General features: G+C 44.7%; 1 protein-coding gene and 1 long non-coding RNA gene across 2 annotated transcripts in view; one reads left to right on the forward strand and one right to left on the reverse strand.

Moving 5' to 3' along the window:
* The window catches only part of mtnr1aa (melatonin receptor 1A a), a 37485-nt gene that overhangs the window by 2232 nt on the left and 8069 nt on the right, over window positions 1-27184 (forward strand). The gene's annotated exons all lie outside the window — the stretch shown is intronic.
* LOC121724543 lies at window positions 10220-15621 on the reverse strand. The gene is made up of 3 exons (XR_006035234.1): window positions 15587-15621; window positions 12943-13162; window positions 10220-11427 (listed from the first exon to the last, which is right to left on the reverse strand). It is a non-coding gene; the product is annotated as an uncharacterized LOC121724543 (long non-coding RNA).

Below are 27184 nucleotides of genomic sequence, written 5' to 3' on the forward strand. Positions count from 1 at the left end.
CAAGTTATCATTGTGAGGAACAAGGTTATGTAAAGCTTTGTATGGTGCGCTGCGAATTACATAGTTGGTTACCTGCATGCCTGTGAGCACTCTACATGTGCGCTAGTACATAAGTACGGTCCGGACAAGTAGCCTTCCTCTTCCTCTGCATTTAGGACAGTTAAAACATTTCACTGTGTCAGGAGTCTACATTTATTGCAAGCCCTACCTAATTCTACATGTTAGCATTCATAGAGATTTGCCCAGGATAATCAATGTGTTCATTCTTTGCGTTTTATCTGATTTTTCATCTCATTGGCAGTTTGCCACTTGAAAATTCATTGAGCCTCGATTTCTCTCTCTTTCTCTCTCAACCTGTCTCTCTCATTCTATCAGTGTATGAATGTGAGTGTGTGTGCATGGGGGTGGGTGGGTAGGGGGAGGGGGGCATACGAGGGAAGGAGGGGATGAGAGAGAGTTTTTCTCATCCCCTCAGGGTGAGATACACCTGATTGTTTGGTTATTTATCAGATGATACAAAAAACAAGCAAAGATGGCCAAACACATACCACTGCACAGCACTACCACTAATGCGCTACTACCACTTGCCCAAATGAAGGAAGCAAAATAACAGTACAGAAGCAGACTAAAACATTGATAGAATATATGCACTTCAAGAGCAGGATTGCCTGAAGTTACTGGCATAGTGCCCCCTTACCCTCAGCGCACACACACACACACGCACACACACACACACACACACACACACACACACCACTGCTTGATGGATGGGGGAGGGGAATTGTGGGCCGGAGCTGAAGGGATTTGACGCTGCATAGCTCTTAACACATCACATCCTCCTCTGCGCTTCCGGCCAGCCTTGATTTCAGCAACAGCAGAAGCAATGCTCCCATAATCTCAGCTGTCTCCCACTCTCTGTCCATCTCTCTCTCACTCTCCCTCGCTCATGCATGCAAACACACACACACACACGGCCATATCTTTCCATCCCTCTCTCTATCACTCTTTCCTTTTGCCCTCCATCTCCCATGTCTCTCTACCTATTCCACTCTCTCTCTCTCCCTCTCTCTCTCTGGGCCTTAGCAGTGCTGATGCTGGCATTTGTAGGTCAGAGCTGGAGTGGGAATTACTTGTCTTCCTGTGTGATGCTCAGTGCCTCTGCTTGTTGCAGTCAGTAATAGGACCACTGCTGCTGACCAGAGCAGCGCTGCTGCTGATTGCTCTGTGCTCTAAAAGTATGGATCATCTGGAAGCCAATCTCACGTCAGCATTGCTGTTGACCAAAGCGACGGCAAGGTCAATTTGTATATGCTTAGACACACAGCACTGCACATCTCTTAGGCTTGAAATCACTGCTGATTGACCTTAAAAAATGTTTTAAAAATCCACTATATTTGTATTGTGTAGTGATCGTGTGATTATTGGATTTGATCAACTGAATTTTTCAGTGCCAGGTAGCTAATATAAATGATAGGATAAGAAAGGGGCTATGAAGGAGAGAGTAATGCAATTTGTAGAGGATCTCTCCCACACATCATTTGATGAAAGTCATGTTGATCACCACGGGCTGTGTGGCCCATACTAAAGCACCCACATCCAGGAGGGGACTTGCTGCTGACGTGCCTCCATGAGCACATCTGCCCACCTCCACGGCGCTGACTGACACAGAGGATACAGCTGTCCCCGCACATTCAGCTAATGGAGAAGCCGCAGCAGTGGCATGGCTGGGAAGACATGTCAACACCTTTGCCTTTGACTGACTTAATAGGATCTCACAGGAAAGAAGAAGAAAAGCCTGTTACGTTGACTTCTTCTCAGCATGTGGCATACATTAGATGTTAATTCCAGACAGTTATTGTTATACTGCCAGATGCGGTAGAATGTGTCCTATTCATTAATGATTAATATAATGCTTTTGTCAGGACCATTTGGATCAAGGGTGGAGTGACATGTCAGCATATGGATATGGTGTGCAAAAGGAGTAAGAAAACAATGGGGAACCGTCAGCCTTTTGTAGCAAAGGAGAACTGCCAGCCATAAGCCCAGGCTTCTTTAAAGCAGCTGTGGCCTACTGGTTAGCACTTCGGACTTGTAACCGGAGGGTTGCCGGTTTGTACCCCGACCAGTAGGCACGGCTGAAGTGCCCTTGAGCAAGGCACCTAACCCCTCCCTGCTCCCTGAGCGCCGCTGTTGCATGCAGCTCACTGCGCCGGGATTAGTGTGTGCTTCACTTCACTGTGTGCTGAGTTTCACGGATTGGGATAAATGCGGACACCAAATTTCCCTCACGGGATCAAAAGAGTATATATACTTAAACTTACTTATAATATGCCTCTGTATCATCCTCTTATCAGCCTGCACCTGAGAGTTCCACACAGCCCCACCTACAGGCCAGCAGAGGGAAAGACACACAAGAGCACAGCTGGTGCAGCCAGTGCAAGCAAGTAGGCGTGGCGGACCCAGCACGGATGAGCAGGATCTTTTCCTCATTCTGATTTGAGAGGGAATATTCCTTAGAGTTATAGAATATGTGAGCAGCATGAGGATAACAGACACCATAGTGGCATCTCCATATGGGGCTTCCCATGATTCCCAGAGTGTGTGCTTCCGTTTTTTTTTCTCCACGATTTCACATATTATTTACATCACAATTCAGGCACTGTATCCTCCATGGGCTTTCTTTGGCTCCGAGCCCTGGGGCCATATTGTTTTTGGGATTTCTACAGCCCTCACATTCGTCAGGAGGCTGATGTTTATTGTCATATCTCCATGTGAAGAAAACATTTGCAGACACTCAATTCTGAAGTGTAGCAGGGGGCTTGTGAATGTTTCCCTACACGCTTGTGCACTTTTCTGGGATTTCCCTCTGGTGAGGTAAACAGAGGGCCCCAGAAAACTCACACTGGAGTTTCTAAAAGGACATACGAAGCAGAATATCTCCTTTAAAAGCAAAACTTTTTTTTTTTTTCATTTTTTAAAAAAGCCTTGGGCTGAAAATCTCCCTGTTATCTTAAACTGTAATAGCCGGCAATCAAGGCTGCTTTTATAAGTTGTGGCGTTGAAAAGATAATGACCGACAAGCCTTTGGTGTGGAACTATCTTGGCCAGTCTCCAGAGGAGTTGGTCTCTTTGGAAAAGAAGGGATTTAAGGGGTCAGACTGAGGGTGTCATTTGTTCTGCTAAGTTCAGTGCTGAGTGTTTGTTGCTACTCTGTCAGTTCAAATAGGACTGAGAGCAGTGATGCACAATGGTCTGAAATTGTCATCATTTAAGTAGAAAATAGATATATATATATATATATTGATAGAAAGGCAGAGAAATATCAGGTTACTTAGAGGTCATGTTTGTGAAGTGCAGCAAGATGCCTGAATAATGCTTAAACACTGCCTTGTGAGTCATCATCATGGAGAACCGGTTCCCTGAAATTCACTTTCAAAATGACTCCATGCTGAGCAAGTGCTGAAGCAGAAAGCATCACAGGGAGAGCTAGAAAAAGTGAGAGAGATTCATTTGATGCGTGTTGCGGTGGAAGTGATTTTCCTTTTCTAATTTTCCAGGAGGGCGTCTAATTGCCAAATGAGCTCAGAGGGAAGCAGCAGGGCTCTTTAGTCTTTAAACCGCAGAAAAGACATGAAGTGGAACCTGATGTCCTCCGGGATCAGAGCTGTCTGTTATGACACATAAACACCCACATAGGTTTGCTCTCTGTCTCGTTCACACACACGCACACACACACGCACACCCAAAGAGTCATCCAGACAGGCATCCATTTTGAAAAGCTCACCCAGGCATCTATGGGTCAGTCCAACTTGACGGCCCTTTGTGTGTTCAATGAGTCAGCCTTAAACCAAAGTACTGAGACAACAGCCACCCTACACGAGGAGAAGGACGGGGCAGAGCCAGACATATAAGCAGTGAGACCATTCCCCAATAGAATCTTCCCCTTTCTGACTTCCATGAGCTCAGGTCAGTGAGACCTGCAGGCCATAAATAGCAAATGGAAGTACAACACTGGTTATATCCAATAAAACACAAGTTGATACAAAGGTATATCACAACATTACATGATAATATGTGTGTTACTATGGATTTGTAACAAGTTATAATGTAGCGGTCATTTTTGACCGGGAACACAAAACTAGTAAAAATAAAACGAACATAATAGGAGGGTTAACGAAAACCAGTGGTTGTTAGCTAGCCAGACAGCCGGCCAAGCACAGCCACTGCTCGCAGAGTCTCCTAAAACAGGAAAAGCGTGGAGTAGCCTCAGCCCATGATTCCTGGTAGACAGCTTTAAAAGCCGGCCTAGAGTGATGGACAGGACTTCATCCCAGATGGGAGGAGGAGAGGGAGGCGAGGCGCCTGGGCCCATGCCAGATCAGGATGGGATCATCAGCCTATGGGGTTGGGAGGAGCGCTCCCCCATGCTCCATCACTTTCCAGGATGGAACGGGATACCGCTGTTACAGTACACAGGCGAGTTGTCAAGAGAGCTGGCAGTAAGACGTCTTTGTTAAAGCGGTCACTAACATCAGTGCTGGGTCTGGGCCTTGGTGATGACCTTTTAGACGTGCCAAAGATCTTGGCAGTATATCAGCCCATGTGTAAACCCATCCCATGTCTTGACACAAGCCCTCTGAAGCAGCAGCACCACAAAGGCAAAATGATGATGGATACTGAACTCTTTTGAACATCTGTTTGCCTGCCTGCACCTCTGTTACCAGCCCATATACAGTACCAGGCCAGGTGTAAGCGCAGTGCTGAAACTCTGCCCCTCCTGGCACCGTGACGTGAGACAGCAGTGGCAGGTTGAAGCCAGAGGCGTTAGTGTAGCATCAGTCCTTGCCATCTGTGGACACACAGGGAAATGCTTTAGGCTGTGTTGACACTGCAGCTAGGAGTTTTCATTCATTGCCTTTTCATTTCAATCTGCATTCATTCTTTCTCAATCTCTCTCTCTCTTTCTCTCTCTGTGGGTCTCCAGCTTTCTTGCTGACTCGCTCACTCACACACTCGTCTGGGTTATTGTTTGCGCTCGCTTTCCCCTTGCTATTCTCATTACTGTTGCTTGCCCTGCTTGTTGCTGGGTTGCTCTTTCAGACAGCGTTTGCAATCACTCCCATTTCTCCAGCTTTCTCTCACTCTCTCTCCTTTTCCTTCACCTCCTCCAGTGTTTACTAGTAATGCTCTCCTGTAGGCGGGCAACTCACACACACCCTGTGAAGTGACACATGTGTGCTTTTCTCCGCTGCCTGTGCTGTCCCCGCATGGCCGTGGTGGATGTGCTTGTTTATTGCGCTGTGACTCTAATCTCCCACTAGCCCAATGGTCTCCTGAGCACACTTGGCCCCGCTGCTAGGTCACAGGCTGATGTGGTGGACTGTTTCCAGCAGCTAGGGGACAGAATCCCTTTTTGGAATTAATGATCTCCCACAGGCAATGCAATTGCAAAGCAAATGCAAAGCAATTATGTGATCGAATGAGAGATAAAACCTGCAGTGGGTAAGGGGCTTTTTTTTGTTTATATTTTTACCCTCCTCTCATCTCCCTCTACCATTTTGTCCTCTGTCCAGTCCTCTGTTACGCTGCTAGACACGCAGGCAGTTCAGGTCGGCCTTGTGTGTTTGGACTAGACAGGTTAGAAGCAGGTGTCAATTTAAGAAAATTAAGAAAAATATCCAGAAGAAACAATATTTTGATCTTGTCGCAATAGGAGAACCCTTATAAGTAAGAAACATTCTGTGATGAACCTTTGATGAACCCTTTTGGCCACGCGCCCTGTAAGAGGCGAGGGGCTAATTGGCGCTTCGAGGTGTTCTTAATTTGGGACTTAAGCAGGATCTACGCAGGACTGGTCGATTTCTTAGGAATCCAAGTTGGAGTTGAAGTTCTGGTTTAGTCACTAATGTCTGAGCCCCTGGAGAGATTGCTTGTGGATTGGCAAACAACTATCAACAAGGGTCAAACAGAGCCAAGAGAATGCACTGGGCCAGAGAGTGGGGATGACATGCTGTCGGAAAGCCTCTAACCAACTCATTCTCTTCCTCTTTTTCTTCTCTCTCTCTCTCTCTCTCTCTCTTGGCCAGCCCCTCTCTTACATTTTTGTATTGTGGCAGGTTGCTGTCTTCCTCTCAAGGGTTTTGGCAGCTTTTCTGTGCCTTTCATTTCAATTTATGTGTCTTTCTACATCTCTCCCATTCCATTATCTATTCCATAGAGAGTGCATGCTGCTCCCTGACTCATCATGTTGCCTGTAATCTCCTTTTCACCTCACTCCAACTCTAACCTTTTTCTTACTCCTTGTCCCACCTCCCATCTTTACGCGCCTCGCGCACCTCACTTTTCCTCTCCATATGTATCTCTCTCTCTCTCTCTCTCTCTCTCTCTCTCTCTCTCTCTCTCTCTGTCTCTCGTGTTGCTTTTTTATCAACCATATTTTTGCCGGTGTGTCCTCATTCCTCATGACACTGCTGTCTGTTCACATCAGTTGTGAAGCCACCCCCTGCCGCTTGGAGCAGCCTGCGTGTCGTCAGACCACACACCTGTGGAGCCATCCTGCCAATAGTGCTTCATGTCAAAGTGCACGGGAGCACTGCGCGCCTTACACAACCCCAGGGACCACATATTGCCTGTGTGTGTGTGTCCGTGTGTGTGTGTGTGTGTGTGTGTGTATGTGTGTGTGTGCACGTGCATGCGTGTGTGTGTGCATATGCGTGTGGAAGTTATTTATACTCTAGATGTCAGTGTGTGGGAGTGTGCATGTATGGAGGATTTAAATAAGGCATATTGATGGTTGATTGCTCAAGGCGTCACATTTTCAGAAGAGTATGAGTTTGTGAAAGTGTGTGTCTGTAAAAAAATACTGTAAAACAGTATTGTAGTAATTGTACTGCAGGTCTTCATATTTGCATTCATGACATTGTTCTCATAGGAAAATCTGACGAAGGCATTATAGGCGGAAACATAGTTGAGTAAAGACTTGACATATGGAGCCAGAGTGAGCGGCACTTTTTGTACCATTCAAACTTATTACCAGTGGCTAACACCTCCCTAAAATCTGGCGGTATGCGTTACTAATGCGGTAATACTTTTCATTGTTCTCATAGCACAACAATTATAGGCTGTCGCAATGGACCTCTGAAGTTCGCCTACAAAAAAGATCCAAAACGGCCATCTTTGCCCATATATGGAGATCCAGTTGTTAATTGAAGCTAATGGCAAGTTGCATTGCAAGTTAGCTCTGGGGTAGCAAAAATCTAAGTGTGCCGCCTTCACGCACCGGAGATCACAGTATCCACTCGAAGGCAGAGGACAAAAGTGTGTTTAGGTAAACATCTGCATTTCAGACTTTTTCATCCCCGCGAGAAGTAACAGGTGCGATAATTCAAAAGCCTCATGTTATTTTCCCATAGGAAAAATCGGATACCGGATGTCAAAGATGGCAGCTTCTTTGTAGGCGAACTTCAGAGGTCTATACCAACTAAACAGAGGGAGAAATATAGAACATTAAATGAGAGAGAGATACAGACAGTTGGGAGAGAGAGGAAGACTGAGAGAGTGGGGGGGTAGAGAGATAAAAAAAGAGAGCAAAATGAGGGTACGACAACAAGATGAAGGCAGACAGAAACACATGTCAGTGCAGAGGCAGGAAAAATCATGCTCAATTTTCTCAGCCGAGGGGACAGTCAGTCACTCAAGCTGGGTTACATAAGATGGCATTATGTGATAAAACACATCAGTGGACCACAGCTCTTATGGACACGATGTACCTTTCATCTGAGACACAGAGCAGAGCTTTGCTGCTTGTTAGACGGGTAGTCTTAATTTGGCCTCAGTGCTTCTTAGATGAGATACAGATGTCTCGGAAGGAGTGACTGAAAGGGGGAAGGAGAAAAGATAGAGAGGAGACTGTACACACTGTCTTTGTTAGATTCTTCTTTATTGATTAAATGACTTCAGGCTCAAGGGCATTTTTGACAAAAAACTGGTAAAAAATACTGGACATGAAAACATGCATGAATAAGCAACAGGATTTGAAGAGAGACAAGGGCAACATGACTAGACTCCTGACTAGCCAGAATTGAGTCTGACTCTGACAGGGAAGAGAGGAATATGGGGGGAAGGGTACAACAAGTATAAGTATATGTATATATACTTATTTGATCCCGTGAGGGAAATTTGGTCTCTGCATTTAACCCAATCGGTGAATTAGTGAAACACATTCAGCACACAGTGTACACACAGTGAGGTGAAGCACACACTAATCCCGGAGCAGTGAGCTGCCTGCTTCAACGGCGGCGCTCGGGGAGCAGTGAGGGGTTAGGTGCCTTGCTCAGGGGCACTTCAACCGTGGCCCACTGGTCGGGGCTCAAACTGGCAACCCTCTGGTTACAAGTCCAGAGTGCTAACCAGTGGGCCACGGCTGCCCCACAACCATCCAAAAGGAGCTGGTGATGGAGTAGAGAGGAGGCAGTTGCAAACCAGTGGCCTGGCTCCACCAACCTAGTCTGGCCAAGTTTGGGCAGTGACAAAAATGTTGTGCTTCACAAACTTTGCTGCTTCAGTTTGTGTAGCGATACCCATTGTTTCTAGAATATTGTGCAGAGTGATCAGATGCGTACCAGTAATTCATTGGAAATTTAACATAAAACATAAAAAGTTGTAGTTGTATTTTGTACAATGACCAGCTAGCATCATTTGAGTACAATCATATCATTAGCACAAACTTTGCTGCTTCAGTATGCAGCAAAGTTTGCGAGCCACAAAAGTTGTGTCACTGACAAAGCATTTGGCCAGGACTGTAGGAGCTGATGTTGAGATTAAATGATGGGCCATGCTGAAGGAATACCAATCAGCGATGGCGCTGAAGTGAAGCATGTGTTTGTCATGTAGTTACAACACTGAGTGAATATCAACTGAGGGAAGAGCAAAGTTGAAAAATATGTTTTTGTGATGGTGGGGAGTTTTGATCATTTCTAGTCTGCCGGTGTGGGATGCTGTGGTGATTCCAAGGTCTTCAGTGGCAGCTCAGGGAGTGTTTTGAGGAAACTATTGAATTTTGAAGCTGTTGACAGTAAGACAAATATTACTTACCTTTGTGTAAGCAGCCCTTACCACGGTATAGTAGTTTCATCACACTATAGCTTCAGACTGCTTGATGTCAGTACGAGTTGAAATGTTCTTTAGGGCATTTGGACCCTTTGGATCAGGGCTGAGAGGCTAGAGTCCATTGCTGATATCAAAGCATGTACTTAGACCTTGGTGAAGACTGTGTCCTACCCTGAGTGAGACTGAGAAGTGCTTTGCCTAACCAATAGCAGTCTGGTCTAGTATCGTCATGAATTAAGTCTTTTTTTTCTCTTCAAAAGGCATAAACCAAAAACAGAGTGCACAGAAAACCCCTTATGTGATTATGAGGTAATAGATGGAAAAGGTGTTTTCCATTTTGCGATCCAGAGGACATCTAATAGTAAATGTGTGTGTGTGTGTGTGTGTGTGTGTGTGTGTGTGTTTATGTGATGATGTCACATTAACACATTATCACAGTCTGTGTATTTAGCAAAAAGTGTGTGTGTGTTGTTGTGGTCCACAGTTGTACATGTACCTGTGGTAAAGCCAACCATAAAGCTCTGAGGGACAGATACATGAGACAGACACATTGGGCCATGTGTGATGTGTGTGTGTGTGTGGGGTGTGTGTGTGTTGGGGGGTTGGGGTGGTTATATTTCACAGTCTATAAGGCACTTGGTATCCAACAGTGCACCACAATGGGTCATAAACCTTTTTCCTTTTACCTTTTAACCCTAGCTCAGCAGTATATTAACAGCTCTGTATTTTACTTTTACTAGTTCTTCCTCTTTTTCACCATGTTCCTGGTGGCTGGTTTTGTTGTGTTGGACACTACTAAGAGAGAAATGGATTGGTTGGACTGGTGTGTCCATTCAATAAGAATGCCCCAGCCCCCAAATTGTCAGAGATATGGTGTGTGAGTGAAAGCCTGCTACCCAACACACACACACACACACACACACACACACACGCACACACACACACACACACACACACACACACACGTACACACACACACACACACACACACACACGCACACAGATATTTTGTCAACTGAGAAATAACAAGAAAGGCAGCGTTCTATGACATTTATTTATTTTCATATTATTTTACAAATAATATTTTATGATTTTATTTGCACGATTCATATTTTGTATTCTACAACAGTTTGAGAATTGAGGTTTGGTTGAACTATTTATTTATTTCTGATTGAAAAGAGGCATTCCAGAAAGGAGATATCTTAAGACATCCCCACTTGGACTGTTTACTGTCATAGTTGAGAGTTAGTAAGTGAGAAAATGGACAAAATGCAGTAGGGTGAACGTTCAGTTTAGTATGTGACGTATAGACAAGCAAATGGGTGTTGCTTGGCAACAAGAGACGCCAAGACTAAGATTGGAATTATTTTGGGGGTTTGATGATGAATGAGCAAAGATCAAAATAAATGCTAGAAAATACAATTTGATGTGTTTAAACTTGATAATTCCCGGAGACAATATAATACAATATACTTCTGTATCGGGGACATCTGTGAAGTATTTCTGGTGGAAAAGTTAAATCACCGTTCCATATCAATACCAAAGATTGCTAACCCCCTCTGCTTTTTTCGTTGTGTCATCTCACTCATCTGTGTAAAGTCTGATCATATAAAAGATAAGACACTATTGAGTCTCTCTCCATGCCCAACACTACCTCAGAAATATCTGTATGTCCTGGACCCATGTGGACAATCCATTGGCTGTCATCAGATCCAAAGTGTATTCTTTTTTACTCTGCTACATTTCCTAATGACCCATTCAATCACCATTTCCTCTCCCCTTGTGCACAGTACATAAGCGGTTTAGTGAGGGGGTAGGCATTTTTGTTCTGGATTGTCCACATTTTGGTCTGGGTCCAGAGAAGCGCATTAAAAAGGGATTATACTATTTCACCTGGAGGGGTTGTGTTCATCTCTGTATCAAATGGAGAGCGCGAGACAGAGAGAGTGTGTGTGTCTGTGTGTGTGTTTGCATTTGTGTGTGTGTGTGTGTGTGTGTGTGTGTGTGTGTGTGTGTACACACACATAAGGAGTGGCAGATGATACTAGACTCTCATTAATAGCCTCATAAACAGCAGAATTGAGTGGCTTGATTCATGCACCAGCAGCCTGTAATCCGGAGGCTTCTCGGAGGCGCCCGTCTCTGGGTCCGCGTGGGGCTGGCACCTGGCCAAGAGTAATAGGAAGACATCCAGGGGGAAATAACATGCTTGATCTGATAAACCGGCCCTGGCTCCACTGTCAGGCCCAGCGCGTCCCCAGCGCTCCCTCAGGAGGCTGCCATCACCCGGTGATGCTGCAGCGGGAGGAATGGGTAGGCCTACAGACAGCAGGTCCAGGGCGGTTGTTATAAACATTGTGATCTTATACTCGCACAGAATCAGGTTAATCACGTTGGCTCAATAATTGATTAGCAATGTATTTGTGCCGCTTGAGTTGTAAGCTGATCAGGTAGTGGTGAGGGAGTCCATACATCTGTGCATGACAATCTAACAAAGAATTTGTTTGCAAGTGTGTGTGTGTGTGTGTGTGTGTGTGTGTGTGTGTGTGTGTGTGTGTGTGTTTTGGAGGGGAGTATGTATGGGAGAGAAACAGGCAAGTGAATTGGTATTGGTGTACAAGAATGTGAACAATGTAAGATATATATAGACTAGAGATGAGTAGGATGAATATAGTGAGAAATTAGGTGTGTATGTGTGTGAGAGATGAGAAGAAAAAATCATGTGTGTGTGCGAGCGTAGGGGTGTGTATATTTGTGTGGACATCTCTTTGTGTGGTGCGTGGTGCGTTGCAGCTCCTCGCGATGACAGTTTGTGCATGGTTCAGTGGCGTTGTTCTCCATGGGAAATGGTGTGGCCTCCATTTGGTGAGGAACACTGTATCAAATGCCAAATCAGACAGGTCAGCCTCACCGTGGCTACTCACTGAGACGCCCCACTTTTCCCTGCCTTTCTTTTTGACATGTGCAGAATGAGCCGACAGACGGCAGGAGACAGGGGTGGGGGGGGGGGGGGGTGGAATGGAAGAGGCGGGTGGAGGGGGGGGTGGAATGGAAGAGGCGGGTGGAGGAGGTGGGGGCGGTGTTTTGGAAGACAGTGAAGGAAAATACCATTGTTCCACCGCCACTGGCATTCGCTTATTCCAATTTAGCTAGGTCACTTGCAGGCACCTTTCGTAATTTGACAGGAACATAATGTTTTAGCCTGTGAAAAGCTCATCTTGAGACAATCTAGCATGGCCATGCCCGATTTATCTGTGAGCCATGTTATTGGGAAAGTGTGTTTTGGGTTATTTCTGGTTATGTAATGTTTATTTGTATTGGCTATTCAAAGTTTATTTGAAGGCGGCTTCCTTTTGGATTTTATCATTAGGGAACAAATGACACATCGGTGAAAACACATTGTTTGGCCTCACCAGGGCCTTCCTAGTGCATTTTTCTATCCTCTCTGGAAAGCCTCATTTTAAAGGAGCTACGCGTGTGAATGTCTGAGTTGCCTTGCAGTGTGTGTACACATGCACCTTGTCTCACAAGTGTGTGTGTTTATTCACATGTTCTGTGTGTGCATAGCACATGGCAGCAAGATGGCAGGTTAGTATTTGGTCATGTTTGGTTGTACCTGTGTGCAAACACAGTTTTGGATATTTGGTCGGTATTCATTATCTCTGTGTTGGGCGTATTTGCCTCTGTGTCTGTGTGTGTATTTGTGTGTGAGTGTGTGTGTGTGTAGGAGTGTGTGTGGGAACTGTGAATCCATCCCACAGAGGTGGAAATCAGTGTGGCAGAGCAAATAAATAAAAGATAAGCTTTTGGCTCCGAGTATGGCCCCGGTCTCACCTAGTCCACGCCCGTCACTCTTGGCTATCGAGTTTCAGCAGGTCCCTCTCCGGCTCCAAAACATCCCGCTGGTCCCTAATGGCTTCTGGCCAACCCAGACAGCCTGCCCAGGCGGAGACGGCGAGCAAGCCAGAGACTGATGGAGTGCGGAGTGCGGAGTGTGAAGCTATCAGCGCATATCTCCCCCATTAGCTCACAAATGAGCTGCTGGCTCGGCCGTCTGACAGATATGGGCAGAAAGGCATGGATTGTGAATGACAGCAGTATTTCTTAATTACAGTAACGGCCGATGTGCCACTGTAGGGAGTACTATGCCTGCTGTGTTCGAAGCTTAGCTGGCTATGTTGCCATGATAGCACCAAAGCCTGCATCACAGGTGAATTAACAACGTCAATAAAATATCTTTATGGGTGTCATCAAAAGCTCCATATTCACCACAAAACATGACTAACCATCAAAAGAAGCCAATGTTTTCTTTTTAACGGATTATACCCTACTGACAAAGGCTATAAATGTGATAGCAAATCAGCATCCATTCCAGTAGCACAGGTAAGCTTTCTTGAATGGACACAACCCTCCATGTTGGCCTTGTTGTAAGGGTGTATAGGTGATGTAGCATGTTGTAAGATACAGAGGGCAGAGAGGAGGGTGGGGTCATATACTTTGACTGGGCTTTGCTGGAAGTCAGAGGGGAAGCCAGGCCTGCCACACTGCAGTGCCTATGTGCTGCCTAACCTCCAGGCTGGCTTGGCAGTGGTTAAAAATGAAAGACTAAGGGCCAATCTCAATTCTCTATTTTACCCCTTCCCCTTCCCCCTTCCCCTTAGTTTTGCGCGTGCACGTGAGACGAAGGGCTATCTCAATTCTCATTTCGATCGAGGGGTAGGGATAAGGGCAAGGGGTAGATACCCCTTAAAACCAAGCAAGATCGGTAGCTTACTTGAAACCGAGGGGTAAGAGAAATACCCAACATACACCGCTCACACCGGAAAAATAAGCACACCGAGATTATAAAATTAAAATGGTAATTGTTTTATGTTGCATTCAATCTTGTGACCATATATTGAAGGTCCTGTTCTTCACGAGGAAGTTTTCAAAAATCACTGTTTTGTGAATGTTAACAGCACATCATTATTTGCGTGAATGTCTCGCATTTTACATATTTCCATGTCTACCCCGCGAATTGGCAGCATACCATGTCAGAAATGTAAAGTCCAACAGCAGCTAAATTCGCTGAACTTTTTTACCGCTCGTCTGATATTCATGAATGCTGCATTGGCCTACTGCTGCCGACTCCTCGCATAGGCTATTACAGGTAGCGATTGCTTCTGATGTCAAGTAACGACCATTTGGATATTATTGTAAAATTGGAGTTGTGGGATGTTTACATAGCAAACTGCATGTTTATTTTGTCCCCCATCCGAACGAACATAGGCACGTTCTGCTGTTCCTGAACGGTTTTAGATAGATAGATAGATACTTTATTGATCCCCAAGGGGAAATTCAAGGGTCTCAGTAGCATACAGACATCACACACAACATGCACTTACAGCAGAAATGGTAAATATAAGTATAAACATATAACTAAACTCCACTGTACAATAAAGACAGTAGAAGATAAGAAAACTAACAAAACTAAATACTAAATATACTATATAAATTAAATTTAAAAAGTCCAATGTGCTTGAGGGTGATCAAGCATAAGACGCTTGTAGTGACAGGGCCGGGACTGGTAAGGTGCACAAGGGAGTGAGTGTCATGGTGAAGGTGCAAAAAGTAGTCCAACCATAGTCCTTTAGTTATGTGTGCATGGCAAAGTGCTCAAGAGAGTGAGTGTCATGGTGAAGGTGCAAAAAGTAGTCCAACCATAGTCCTTTAGTTATGTGTGCATTAAGGGTGTCACGATTTCGATTTTATTTCGAAATCGATCGAAATTACATCTCAATCTCAAACTTCGAACTTAAAAGTAGAATCGACGATGCAGCCACACCCCCAATGTCATGTCCATCATATATACCAAGACGCACAAACACACACGCACGTGCTGAACTGCAGCTAATTGTAGGCTGCAGCCAGTTAAAATATACACATCAACCTAGCGAAATCAAAGCCCCTCTTGCTACTTTGAAATCACCGGTGTGGAAGTATTCATTTATTCACGTCAATTAAAACTAACTTAGCCTACTCAACTTGCAAGTGAAAAGGTGATCTTACAGTCCAAAGTTACTTTAAGGCTTAAAGGGAAACTTGGCAGGAATAGCTATATTTCCCCCTCTGCTGGAGAAATTGTGCATTAGGCTATATCAAACTGTGGAAAAAGGTAATGATAAAGCACATGGATTTGTTTACAAGCTAGCGAAACGGTTAGCATAAGTTCGGCAGAACAATGTGGATCTTACAAGGTAAGAAACACGATTTAAAACAAGTTTCTTGTTTCTCACTTCTCTTTCCGGGACGGTAGTCTCAATATTGCATGGTTGGTTTTCCGCCTGGGGACGCTAGGGGCCGTAGGAAAAGTCCCCATTTTCACCGGAACAGGTCATTTAACCATCCAAATGATTTCTAAACGGGTTTATTACGTTGAAATAGTTGCCAAGTTCCCCTTTAAAATGCAAATTGATAAGTACATTCCATGAACACTAACCTTGGGTCTCTTCGGAGTGTGCTGAAACAATCAAATTATCATTCTGTGTTGTTTCATTTCACTATGTTCACGTCTCTGTTTTAGCTTAATGTTAGTTCTGTTTACATTACAACCTTGCGGTTGGAACGGTTTCAAAATAAAAAGCGGTTTCAAAATAAAAGCCCCCTGAAACAGAAAAGGAAAAGGCCAAAAAGAGTAAATAACATATAAGTAATGCATTAATAGTAATATTAAAAAAAAGATTGAAAATCGAATCGAATCGTGACTTTAAAATCGAAAATGACATCGAATTGAGGATTTGAAGAATCGTGACACCCCTAGTGTGCATGGTAAGGTGCTCAAGAGAGTGAGTGTCATGGTGAAGGTGCAAAAGGTAGTCCAACATTAGTCCAACTAGTGCAAGAATAAGGTCTAGAGACCAGCATAAATAACATGGACAAATAGGAGAGTAAAGTATAATGTAGACAAGGTAATATAAAAAACTATGTCAGTGCAAGAACAGGTTGAGGTAATAGGGTTGTAGCCATTCAGTATTGTAGCAGAAGCCTGACCGCAGCCATTGATCATGTGTGCTAATATAGCATGTAAAACAGTGTAGCAGTAAAACAGTAGTGAAAACATTAGGCTGTGGACATTAGTAAAACAGTAGTGAAACAGTAGTAAAGCAGTAGTGGGCAGTCAGTACTCAAACATGGAGAGGGTGGAGAGGCAGACAGACTAAGCAGAGAAGTCTATCTCTTCCCTTTAGTGAGGCATTGAACAGTTCAATGGCCCTGGGGACAGCCTTTCAGTTGTGCATGGCAGTGAGCGAAGTCTCCAGCTGATCAAGCTCTTTTGCTTTTTAATAGTGCTGTAGAGTGGATGACATTCATTGTCCAAGATGTTGATCAGTTTGTTCAGGGTCCATTTGTCAGATATTGAAGTGATGCACTCCAGTTCAGCTCCCACTACAGAGCCAGCCTTCCTTACCAGCCTGTCAAGTCGCCCAGCATCCTTCTTCTTTGTGCTTCCTCCCCAGCATACCACTGCATAGAAGAGGACGCTGGCCACAACAGACTGGTAGAACATCCTGAGGAGCTTGCTGCACACATTGAAGGACCGCAGCTGAAATATTATTCCTATTCCGAAAAACTATTCCGAGCTGAAAATGCAATGATAGCCTATTTGACAGAAGACAGGTTGCTAGTGACAAAATATTAGCTTTCAGTGTGGTACGATCTCTGTAAATTACGTTAATTCAAGTGTTTCAATCATCCAGCTCTCCCTTATGGTTGGCTAGTGGTACCTCATTTCCAAGGGGAATATTCTTCACCCCTATGTCTTGCCACTCGGTTTCGAGGGACAAGGGCTAGGGGTAAGATGAAGGGATAGGGGAAGGGGTAAAACAGAGAATTGAGATTGGCCCTTACTTGGACACCGACACACGAGATCCTATAGAATAATGACAAAGTTTGACGGTTCACAGTGCAGCATTAGCACTTTCTCTCCTCTCATCTCCTCTCATCTCCTCTTAGCTGCTCTCCTCTCATCTCCTCTTCTCTGCTCTCCTCTCTTCTCATCTCCTCTCATCTCCTCTCTTCTCCTCTCATCCCATCTCCTCTTCTCTGCTCTCCTCTCTTCTCCTCTCCTCCCATCTCCTCTCATCTCCTCTGCTCTCCTCTCCTCTGCTCATTCCCCCACTCTCCTCTCCTGTCCTCTCTTCTCCTCTCCTCTCATTTTCCCCTCTTTCCTCTCCTGTCCTCTCTTCTCCTCTCCTCTCATTTTCCCCTCTTTCCTCTCCTCTCCTGTCCTCTCTTCTCCTTTCCTCTCATTTCCCTCTCTCCTCTCTTCTCCTGTCTTCTCCTCTCCTCTCCTCTGTTCATCTCGCTAGTGTTGTCAGACTGGGGGGGAATGACTCCTGTAATAGCACCAATGTTGAATCAACCCAGCATTAAGTGTGCATGTGTGTGCGCTTTCATGTGACTTTTGGCATGTGGTGTCGTACATGTGTGTGCGTTTTAGGGAGCTGGCATGCTTAGTGTCATTAGAGGAGGTCGCTGAGCAGAATTAGAAGTGTGTGTCTGTGTGTGTGTCTGCCGTTGGTTTGGCTGGAGGTGGGGGTGTTGGGTAGGAGGTTAATTCGGGCTACTGTTGTGGAAAATAGGATTCATTTTGGCTGATAGGAAAGTTGATGGGAGTGGGCTTTTTAATATGGAGATTAATGGAAAAAGTGACAACACCAGAACCCCACAGTCCTGCTTCCGATTACAGTGACGCTTTGTATAAACTGGGATGTGTGTGTCTGTGTGTGTGTGGGGGGGGGATTGGGCAGGCAGGTGTGTCTTGCTTGTTATCTGTCTGACCCAGACTCTAACCCACAAATGAAATGAACATCCAAAAGTTCAAGAAGTCAAATCTTTCATCATTCATCAGAGGGGAAATACTCACAAATAGTTATACTGAAAGTATTTGTTTCAGAATGTTGATAAATAAATAAATAAATAAATAGAGTAAATAAATAATGTAAGTGTGAGTGACTTTTATGCAACACATTTTCAGCCCTAAGCAGATTAATCAGAGCTTGCAGGGTCACCCGGGACGCGAGCATCTGCTTTAGAAAAGGAGCGGCAACAAAAAAAGATTCCGGAAAACCATCACTTTGACCAAAAATTGGGGAAGCACAATGCAGACACTAAACCCCACGTCTAGACCTCTGACTGTCTCCTGACCCACTGGGTCTGCCTGAGGATTGGTCTGAGACCCGCATCTCGTAAGCTGACATGCTGCGGCGCTAAAGTTCGCTTAAGTAGGATGGAGTTCAAAGAAGCGCTGGAGATTTAGCGAAAAACAGAGGGGAGGGTGGAAGGGCAAATGAAACGAAAAGCAGCGAGGTTCGCGCTCTCTCTTGCCTCTTAGTCACACATGACAATTTCTCGAGATATTGTAACCCTGACAGTGGTAGCGATTCGTAAAAAAACGTGTCCGGCTCTTTCAGCGCAGCCTTAATGAGTTTAGCCGTTGCCAAATGTGGATCATTTTCTGGGAGATTAAAAGGCCACACAGTTGAATCCAACTGCAGGCCTATTTAGTCCTCCCTTCAAGCTATTTATAACAACTGCTGTTGGCTCTGCACATAACATAGCAGATTTTCTCACTGCAACAGTACACCTCTCTCTGCCTCTCTCCGTCTTTTTGGAGTATGTGTGTTTTAATGACTAAGTTCATCAGCTCTTCCTGCAGCTCCTGGTACACTCTCAGAGTTTCCCTCCTACTTAGTTCATTTTTTCAGTCTTGCTGCTCTGCACCTGCTTTATCAATGCCTTAGGGCCCTATCGTGCACCCGGCACAAGGTGGCGCAAAGTGTGACGCAAGGCTTATTCTTATCTTACACTCAATAAAGTGAGGAACTTTTTGCCATGCGCTCCACTTTTATTAAACCTTGGGCCCAGGGGGTGTGGCAATTAATGACATAAAGTGTGGTCTGGCACATGATCCAAAAATCTTACCCCCTCTAAAAATCATTATGCCTCTGACCAAGAAAAAAGTGATCTATAGCCAAAGGCGTATATTAAGAACAGCTTAAGATGCACTGTCACGAGGTGCAGCTGCAACTCCTCTGCAGGATAAATATCCTTAGCATTTGTATTCAGTCATTCGAACATTATTGGGTTAAGTGTTGGTTTTTTCAGGCTCTGTTTTCGATGGTAACCCCTCAGTCAATAGTGAAAGTAATTAACTGTGTAGAGCTGTTTTGTCGTTGACTACAGTAATTTCCTGTGTATTAGCCGCATTGTGTATACAGTAAGCCGCAGGACGGTGTTTTATGCAAGTTAAAGGAAACAAAACAATATTAATACCATATTAACTGCCCCCGTGTATTAATTAACCTTATAGCTGAAGAAATTTTGCAAAATCACTTTGCCTATGTGTTAAAAAAATAGGCGAGTGCATGTAGGCTATACTCTGCTAGTCACAAACAGGTTTTAGTAAAGCAAGGTTTAGTGGAATCACTGTTCCATAAGGTCTCACGTGCAAGCAGATTCCTTCAAATGCGCCGCTGACTATCAAAATACTGATGCGCTGTTTGAAGTTAAAGGGAATGACAGATGTCATTCTTTCGGTTTAAAGGATGTTACGCCCCAAAACACACCCATTACTGATTAAGAAACATAAGAACAACCCTTTTGCGCCTAGCGTTTCATCACAAAATCACACCATTAAATTAGTGATTGTGGACTGGCCACGCCTTTAATGTCTATACACTTTGCGCCTCTGACCATCCGTTTATGATTAGTAAAAAAACGTGTCCGGCTGGCTTCGAGCTCTTTCAGCACAGCCTTAATGAGTTTAGCCGTTGCCAAATGTGACAGAAATGTAAAAAACATTTCCCTCCATTAAAGGGGATTGCTGCTGCACTGCATGAAGTCATTTCTAAAGGACTGTGAGTGGTTCTTTATGAAGCACTTGCTATATGGATAGCTTGAAATCTAAACAACATAAACGAGATCAATTCAATCTTTATCCTGCATTAATTCCACCGGTAATTGCAAACTGGAAGCCAAGTTTTCCGTAATTGGTTTTGTGCGCTGTAAAAGGGGTGGGAAGAAAATCCTCTTTTTCATTTACATTAAAGAGCCCTGTTCCTTGTTCAAGTGTGTGTGTGTGTGTGTGTGTGTGTTTGTGTGCATGCGTGTGCGTGTGCGTGTGTGTGTGTGTGTGTCTGTCTGTGTATGTTTTACTCATTGTGAGTGCATGGCTACAGTAATGGGATTTGATTGCTACCAATGGGAAAACCATCCACCTAACAACCGAAAACAACAGGATTGCCAGTTGTACTGAAAACCCATCTCCCATCGGCACTATCAAACATGTGGAGCAAGTGCACTGGGACCCATCGTACCAGAACCAGTGGACAGAGCTGCTCTCCTCCCCAAAGGTCCACAACACATCTGGGTGAAGACCTCAGCGTTGTGACGTTGGTAGCAATGCTCAAGCCACTGTGAGATTTTCATCGGAACTGCAGACAAAGGCTCTTTCTATCCATCAGTGCCCTTTACGGGCATTTATGTAATCGGATTTATCCTCTGGGCAAACTGCATGTCTCCTATGTTCATAACCATAGGCTAGGCTCCTGTGCTTTGATGAAAGCCTTTACTTCATCCCCACCATCTTGACTTCAGGTTGTCTTTGAAACATATTTAGATAACACACTGTACTTATCAAACAGAAATGAATTTGCATCCACATATTACCAAGGCATCTCCATTATCATTTGTCATTTTGTCTCAGAAAATATAAATAGTATTTCTCTGGTCACAAGGGTAGTGGGTTGTGTTTTATACTGTGCCAGGCTCAAAAGGTTCTCTTCATGGAAGCCAGTCTTATGCTGTGGCACCCTGAGGCACCACCTTTCCCCAGGTTCCAGGCTGAGACCTAAGACCCATCCACTCGTCCTGTGACAAGAGTCCCCATGTTCTATGCCAGAGAGAGAGAGAGAGCTCAGTTCTGACATAACAATTTATATTTCCTTTTCATTTTGATATTACCAAAAATATGGTGAATCTTAGTTACTAGTTTCATTTTATGTATGAATTTATTTATTAATTTAAAAAATATATGTTTATAGATAAACTTCCTTCCTCTGTGAAAAAAAGAAAGAAAGGACAAATGAAGTCTTATTGTTGAAGTTTAGCAGTCATAAGTTTACTTTTCTTAGTTGGTGTTGTTTTTGTTTGTGTGTCTGCTTTGGCAACACTATACCACATGGTCATGCCAATAAAGCTCTTTTTGAATTTGAATTTGAGAGAGAGAGAGATTGAGTTTCAGGAGAATGTATTTGTTCTGGTGATATCTTTTTGGAGTGCTTAATTAAACCATTCATGACTCACTATGTAACACATAGTTGTCACCCACCTGTTGATGAAATTATTCTTTAACAAACTCATTCTTTGGTGTCGATTGCTGGCAGTGCCCACCAGGTCGAAAATGATCCGTATACTAAGGATGTTCATTCTGAATACTGTATGTATGTACGGGGAACAATAGGCAATGTTTATTACACTTTCACTGATGTTTTAATTCTAGCTTGAGGACTTCTAAAGCTTCCTGAGACTCCTTCTACATCCCTTTGAGGGCCAGTGGCATGAACAGAGATAGCACCAGTAGTTGCCATTGTGTCATCTAACTCCAGCAGTTCCCATTGTGTCATCTAACTCCAGCAGTTCCCATTGTGTCATCTAACTCCAGTGGAAACAAAACTAAGCATTGCACAGCGGTCACGTTTGGAGCAGACACGTTGGAGCCATATTGAGCTTGTCGGTGGGCTGCCCCTTCCATCCAAACTGAGGAAGAGGTTACACAGGGGCTAGTGGGCTGAAAGTTCGTGTCTGCCCCCCCCCGTTCTGTGTTTCTCTCTTCTAATCCCCTCTTCTCATCTCATCCTTCACTTCTCATCCCTCACTTCTCTCCTCCACTCCCCCCCCCCCCCACACACACACACACACTCGTGTTTTGGCTGAACTGTCTCTTGTGCTGGTTTGGTGTGCCAGGCCCCCACTGAGCTCTGGCCTGCGTCCGCCCTGTCGGTTATCAGAGCGGCGGCACGCCAAAAAAAATCCCTCACGCTCCCTCGCTCATTCAGTTTCTAGCCGCATGCCGGGCGCAAAAGGTGCGCCAGGACCTCTGACGCACTCGCTGCAACATGGACGCCATTCAATCCCAGACCCTAAAATAGACATGATTTGGAACGGTCTTACCGAGACCATATCCCCTTTTTTCCCCTGTCCACCACGTCCCTTCTCTCTCTTCCTCTCTAGCTTGGCCAGGCTTCCCCACCTCGTTTGCGTCCTTCAGTTCTGTTCAGTCCCACTCCCCTACCCCCTTAGCCACCTCTCTCTCTCTTACACTTCTCTCTTGCTCTCCTTCTCTACCTCAATTTCTGCCCAGTCTTGAGCATCACTCTCGGAAAGGGGGGTCTATTTGGCCAAGGAGTCTCATTTGAGACCCTGGGCCTGACAACTCACCTTTCGCTCTCATTAACATCGGCTGACATAAGCCCTCTTCAAACTCTACAGTGGTGTCCTTTAGCCAGCTCTGTCCAGCTAGGAGGAGGAGTGGAAGAGGAGGCAGAAGGCCTCTGCAATGCGGCCCTGCATCATGGTCAGTCTCTGGAGAGCGTTAAGATGGGTCACAGTGAGACGCTACCATTGTGATTAGTTAAGGGGCCAGGATGGGCAGTTTGTTACAGTCGGTACGGTGACGGCACACACATGCAAATGTCCTGATTAGGCGGAACGCAGCTGAAGGGGAGCTCTCTGTCCGCTGAGTCCACTGCTGCGGGAACAGCTCACACACTTCCTGATTAGGGCCACTCAGACCTAAAAACATCAGTGAGTGCGTTGGTGTGTGTGTGTGTGTGTGTGTGTATGTGTGTGTGTGTGTGTGTTTGCGTACGTGTGTGTGTGTGTGTGTGTGTGTGTGTGCGCGCCCATGGAAGAGAGTCAGAACCCCATGTGTGAGAGAGGAGGTCCTGTAAAGCAGCTGAGGTAAAGTGCTGTACCGCTGGAGGGATCTGTGTGAGTGTGTGAGTGTGAGTGTGTGTGTGTGTGTGTGCAGTTGGGAATGCGGCCATATTCATAATTATATTCAATTCAGGGATTTGTGCCTAGGGCCTGAGAGTACAGTTCTCTATCTGCCCCAGTATACACTCAAGCAAACACACACATACACTCACACGCACACACATGCATGCATAGTAAAACATTCACTGATGCATACACACTGTACACAAACTCAGCCTAATATTAATACACTCACACACATGCACACACACACACACTGTACACAGGCTTCCTCCCCCGCCTCCACCCCCTCAAACACACACATACATATCCAGTCGCTCACTTGTTCAGCATAAGCTGAGTGAGGTCGGCTAATAGTTGACAGTCTGCTTCTCCAGCTGTGGAACTACCCCCAGCTGTGCCGTTACCATGGAGCTCCTAAAGGGGACACAGCTGCAAGGTCATCCACTCATGCCACTCACCGCCATTACAAGGACTTGTTTTGCATCTATTTGGTGATTTTGTTTTGTTATTTTGTTTAATGATACGGGGATTGCTATTTGTTTGCACACTTTGAATGGCACTCAATAGACAAATGTCTTGGTTGCTTGTAGTTGGGCTTAGCATAAGTGACTCTTGCTGAAACTTGATGTCAAAACATCAGACAGGTAGTGCTGTGGATTGAGGAGCAGACGGACAGGTTTGGAAGGCAGGGGACAGACACTCTCAGGTGGGGACGGGTGGGTGGCTTGGGACTCGGCTTGATCAGGAGTTCTTTCATCGAGACAGTGGACATGTTGGCAGCTGGCCTCTGGCTCAGGAGGCTGTCAGTAAGCTTCACCTCCCCCATCAGCTACACAGAAAGAAACAAAACACACGCACACCTACTCACTCACATACACACACACACACACACACACAAACACACTAACTCATTGTCAAACACACAAAGCTTCACTCACAGAAACCTGGCCAGATGCAGAGTGTAATGACACCTGTGGCACATTGTCAGGTCGGATCCCTCCAGAGAGACGCTGAGCGGGGCTGACAGGCGTCTCCACACCAGGCCCAAATGGGGGGTAAATGCCACCGCAGCCCCTCACGCCCCACATCACATCACAGCCGAGTAGGCAGCACAACTGGGCCTGACCTGGGCCATCCGAATGCTAGTGCTGGTCTCATCTGTTACCTCGCCTTGATGGAGACCCATTGACGCTTTGTTTGTTTTTAGTTCAACTTCTCTTTTTTTTCGTTCAAGCTGGAGTGCGGAGAGTATAATCAGAGCTTGTTTTCCTCTTCTCCTCTATTGATTCCTGCAGCTCAGGGCCTGGTGCCTAGGAAGGAGTGGTGCATGTGAGAGAAGCACGGCGCCTCTTAGACTCCCCCCCCCCCACCAACCCCCATTTCCATTACATGTTTGTTTTTGTGTGTGTGTGTGGCTTTTTTGACCCACAGCAACATCTCACAAGGACTTTAAACAGAAAGCAGGAATATGGGAAGAGGAGAGAGAAAGGCATCAATGTGTTTTTTTGTAAAAAGGTTCAGTGTGAATAGCAGGGAAAGAGAAAGACGACAAAAAACAAATCCATCACTTGCCTGTTGCTTGCCTGAGGCAGAAACCTCCAGGAGAAATATGTTTGTTTTGTGAAACAAGGAGAGAATGCACCATGGAGAACAAAGTCAGATCCCAGGAAGCTTCCCGAAGAGTCCGTAAATAATTTGATTTGTGTTTTCTGTTGTTTAGTTATCATGAATAAAGTGAGGGCTGATGGGCAGATGAGGATGATGTTTTCTGGTGAGAGAAAAACTTTCAAAACCACTACGACACAGCTACAGAATCTGACTCTGTCAAAGTTTTTTTTTTTTTTTTTTGGTGGATGATTCCTGCGCCACCTGGATAGCAGACCACCATACACATGAAACTTGGCATGCTTGCAGCCCCACATGGCTGATATGGAACAGGAGGTTTTCCGCCCAGGATGGGCGTGTTTCGCACAGTAACTATTGTGCAATAAATATTATGTCATTTGTAAGGAAAGCTGGCCTCTTGGATGGCATCACCCTAACACATCAGAGCTCATTTCTGGAGTAGCGTCAGTTAGTGAATGACGTCAATGCAGAAATGTCCCACTTCCAATTAAATATTACACATACTTCTTTTTTTAGAATTACTGAAACATAATTCTACATTTTGTATTATGACATGTTAAAACACATAGGTCACTCATTTGAATCCACAATGAGCACTACGTACGTACGTACCTTGCTGAAAACCATGCAATGGCAAACGGGGCTTATACCAATATCTTTGCAGTAAATGACTATTTATAATGACAGTTTATCGCCTATAAGTTCTATACGTTTCATGGAAACAGTTTCATTTTACATTAATTAGGAAAGACAGAAAGCGTCCTCGTCTGTGCACTGACTCATCCGTGCTTATGTGTAGTGGTGTTCCATGGTATTAAATTAGTTAAATGTTTTTCTCTGTTCATTTCTGTAAAATGCCATTACTTAGTGCGGGTGAGTATAAACGCATTGCATTGCACATTGCCTGTCACACAAATTACAGCCCATAAGCATATTATTAGTATGTATTTTTTTACACACAATACTATTTTTAGTGTTGTTTTTAAACATATTTTCCTTTCGATATTCCTTAAGAACATGAACATTGTAGTGAAAAATTATACGTTGCTGTTTTTGCTCAAAATGTGCATAATGTTATATTGTATTGACAATTAATTATTTATTCACCAAGGGGAGAGGACTTTGAAGAAGACAGGAGTAGACTATGGGGAACTTCGGAGGGTTTCTGTACTTTGTTTGCATAATAAGTGGCAATATCCAGCTGCAGTAATAGTATGTACTGCTCTGTGGTAGCCTACATTTATCTTTATTATGATCACCGCTAGCGTAGCAGTCATACAAGTTTAGTCTTTTTTTTTTCTTCCGGATTTGTTTTTTTTTTTTCTTCATTAATTTTGTGTCAACGATTCCCGGGACACTGAAAGGCCGGATTGCACGAAACTTAATGGGCATGTTGCCCCACAAGGATGACACAGAACCATTGTTTTTTAGCCGAGCTCCCTGAAAGGAGGGTAGGCCGGATACAGTTTTCTGTGAATATCTCTGCAGGTATCTCTGGCTGACAGGTTCAAAACTGCACAAAATTTGAAGTGTAGGATCATTGACACCCTCTGAATGCATGCCAAGTTTCGTGGAATTCCATTCATGGGGGGCCATAACAGCTACACACACACACACTTACACACAGGCACGCACACACACACACACACGAACACACACACATAAAGACACAGGCACACACACACACAGGTACGCACACACATAAACACACACATGCACGTGCATGCAAACACACACACAAACACACAGATAAATACACACACACACACACACATAAAAAAACATACACACATACTGGCAAGTAGGCACAAACACAGACATACACATGCACACACACCATTACCCCCACATAAACACTCACAAGCGAACACACTCGGAAGCACACATATACACAAAAGCAAACACACACATGCACACACTCATTTACATACACAAAGGTTGCAAGAGTAGGGGATGGAGTAGGAGATGGAGACAAATTGACAAGCGTGATTTATTTTTGCAGAGAGAATGCACAGGACTGAGGGGCTGTCATATTTTGTACCGCTTTGAGGTATATCTAGTTTTGTCTTTCTTTTGGCCTGATGTATTTTGAATATAGTTATTTTTGGCAAAAATTTGGTAGTTTACTATGAGATGCACTAATTATGGAACCTATTTGTCTGTCTTAAGGAAAGAATGCCAAGAGCTTTTCTTTCTCGTCTTCCTCATCCACCTATTTTCCGGTTCCCTACACTCCATTTTAAGACATTTATTACTCTGTCATCCCGTTCCTCCCTTTTCTCTCCATCCTCTCCTCTTCCATGCTTGTCCTCATCCTTTCTTTCTCTCTGCTCCCCTCTCCTCCTCTCCTCTGCTCCCCTCTCCTCCTCTCCTCTGCTTGATTCTCTGCCGAACGCAGAAATAAACTTGG

Source organism: Alosa sapidissima, chromosome 1, assembly GCF_018492685.1.
Source record: "Alosa sapidissima isolate fAloSap1 chromosome 1, fAloSap1.pri, whole genome shotgun sequence".
NCBI lineage: Eukaryota > Metazoa > Chordata > Actinopteri > Clupeiformes > Clupeidae > Alosa > Alosa sapidissima.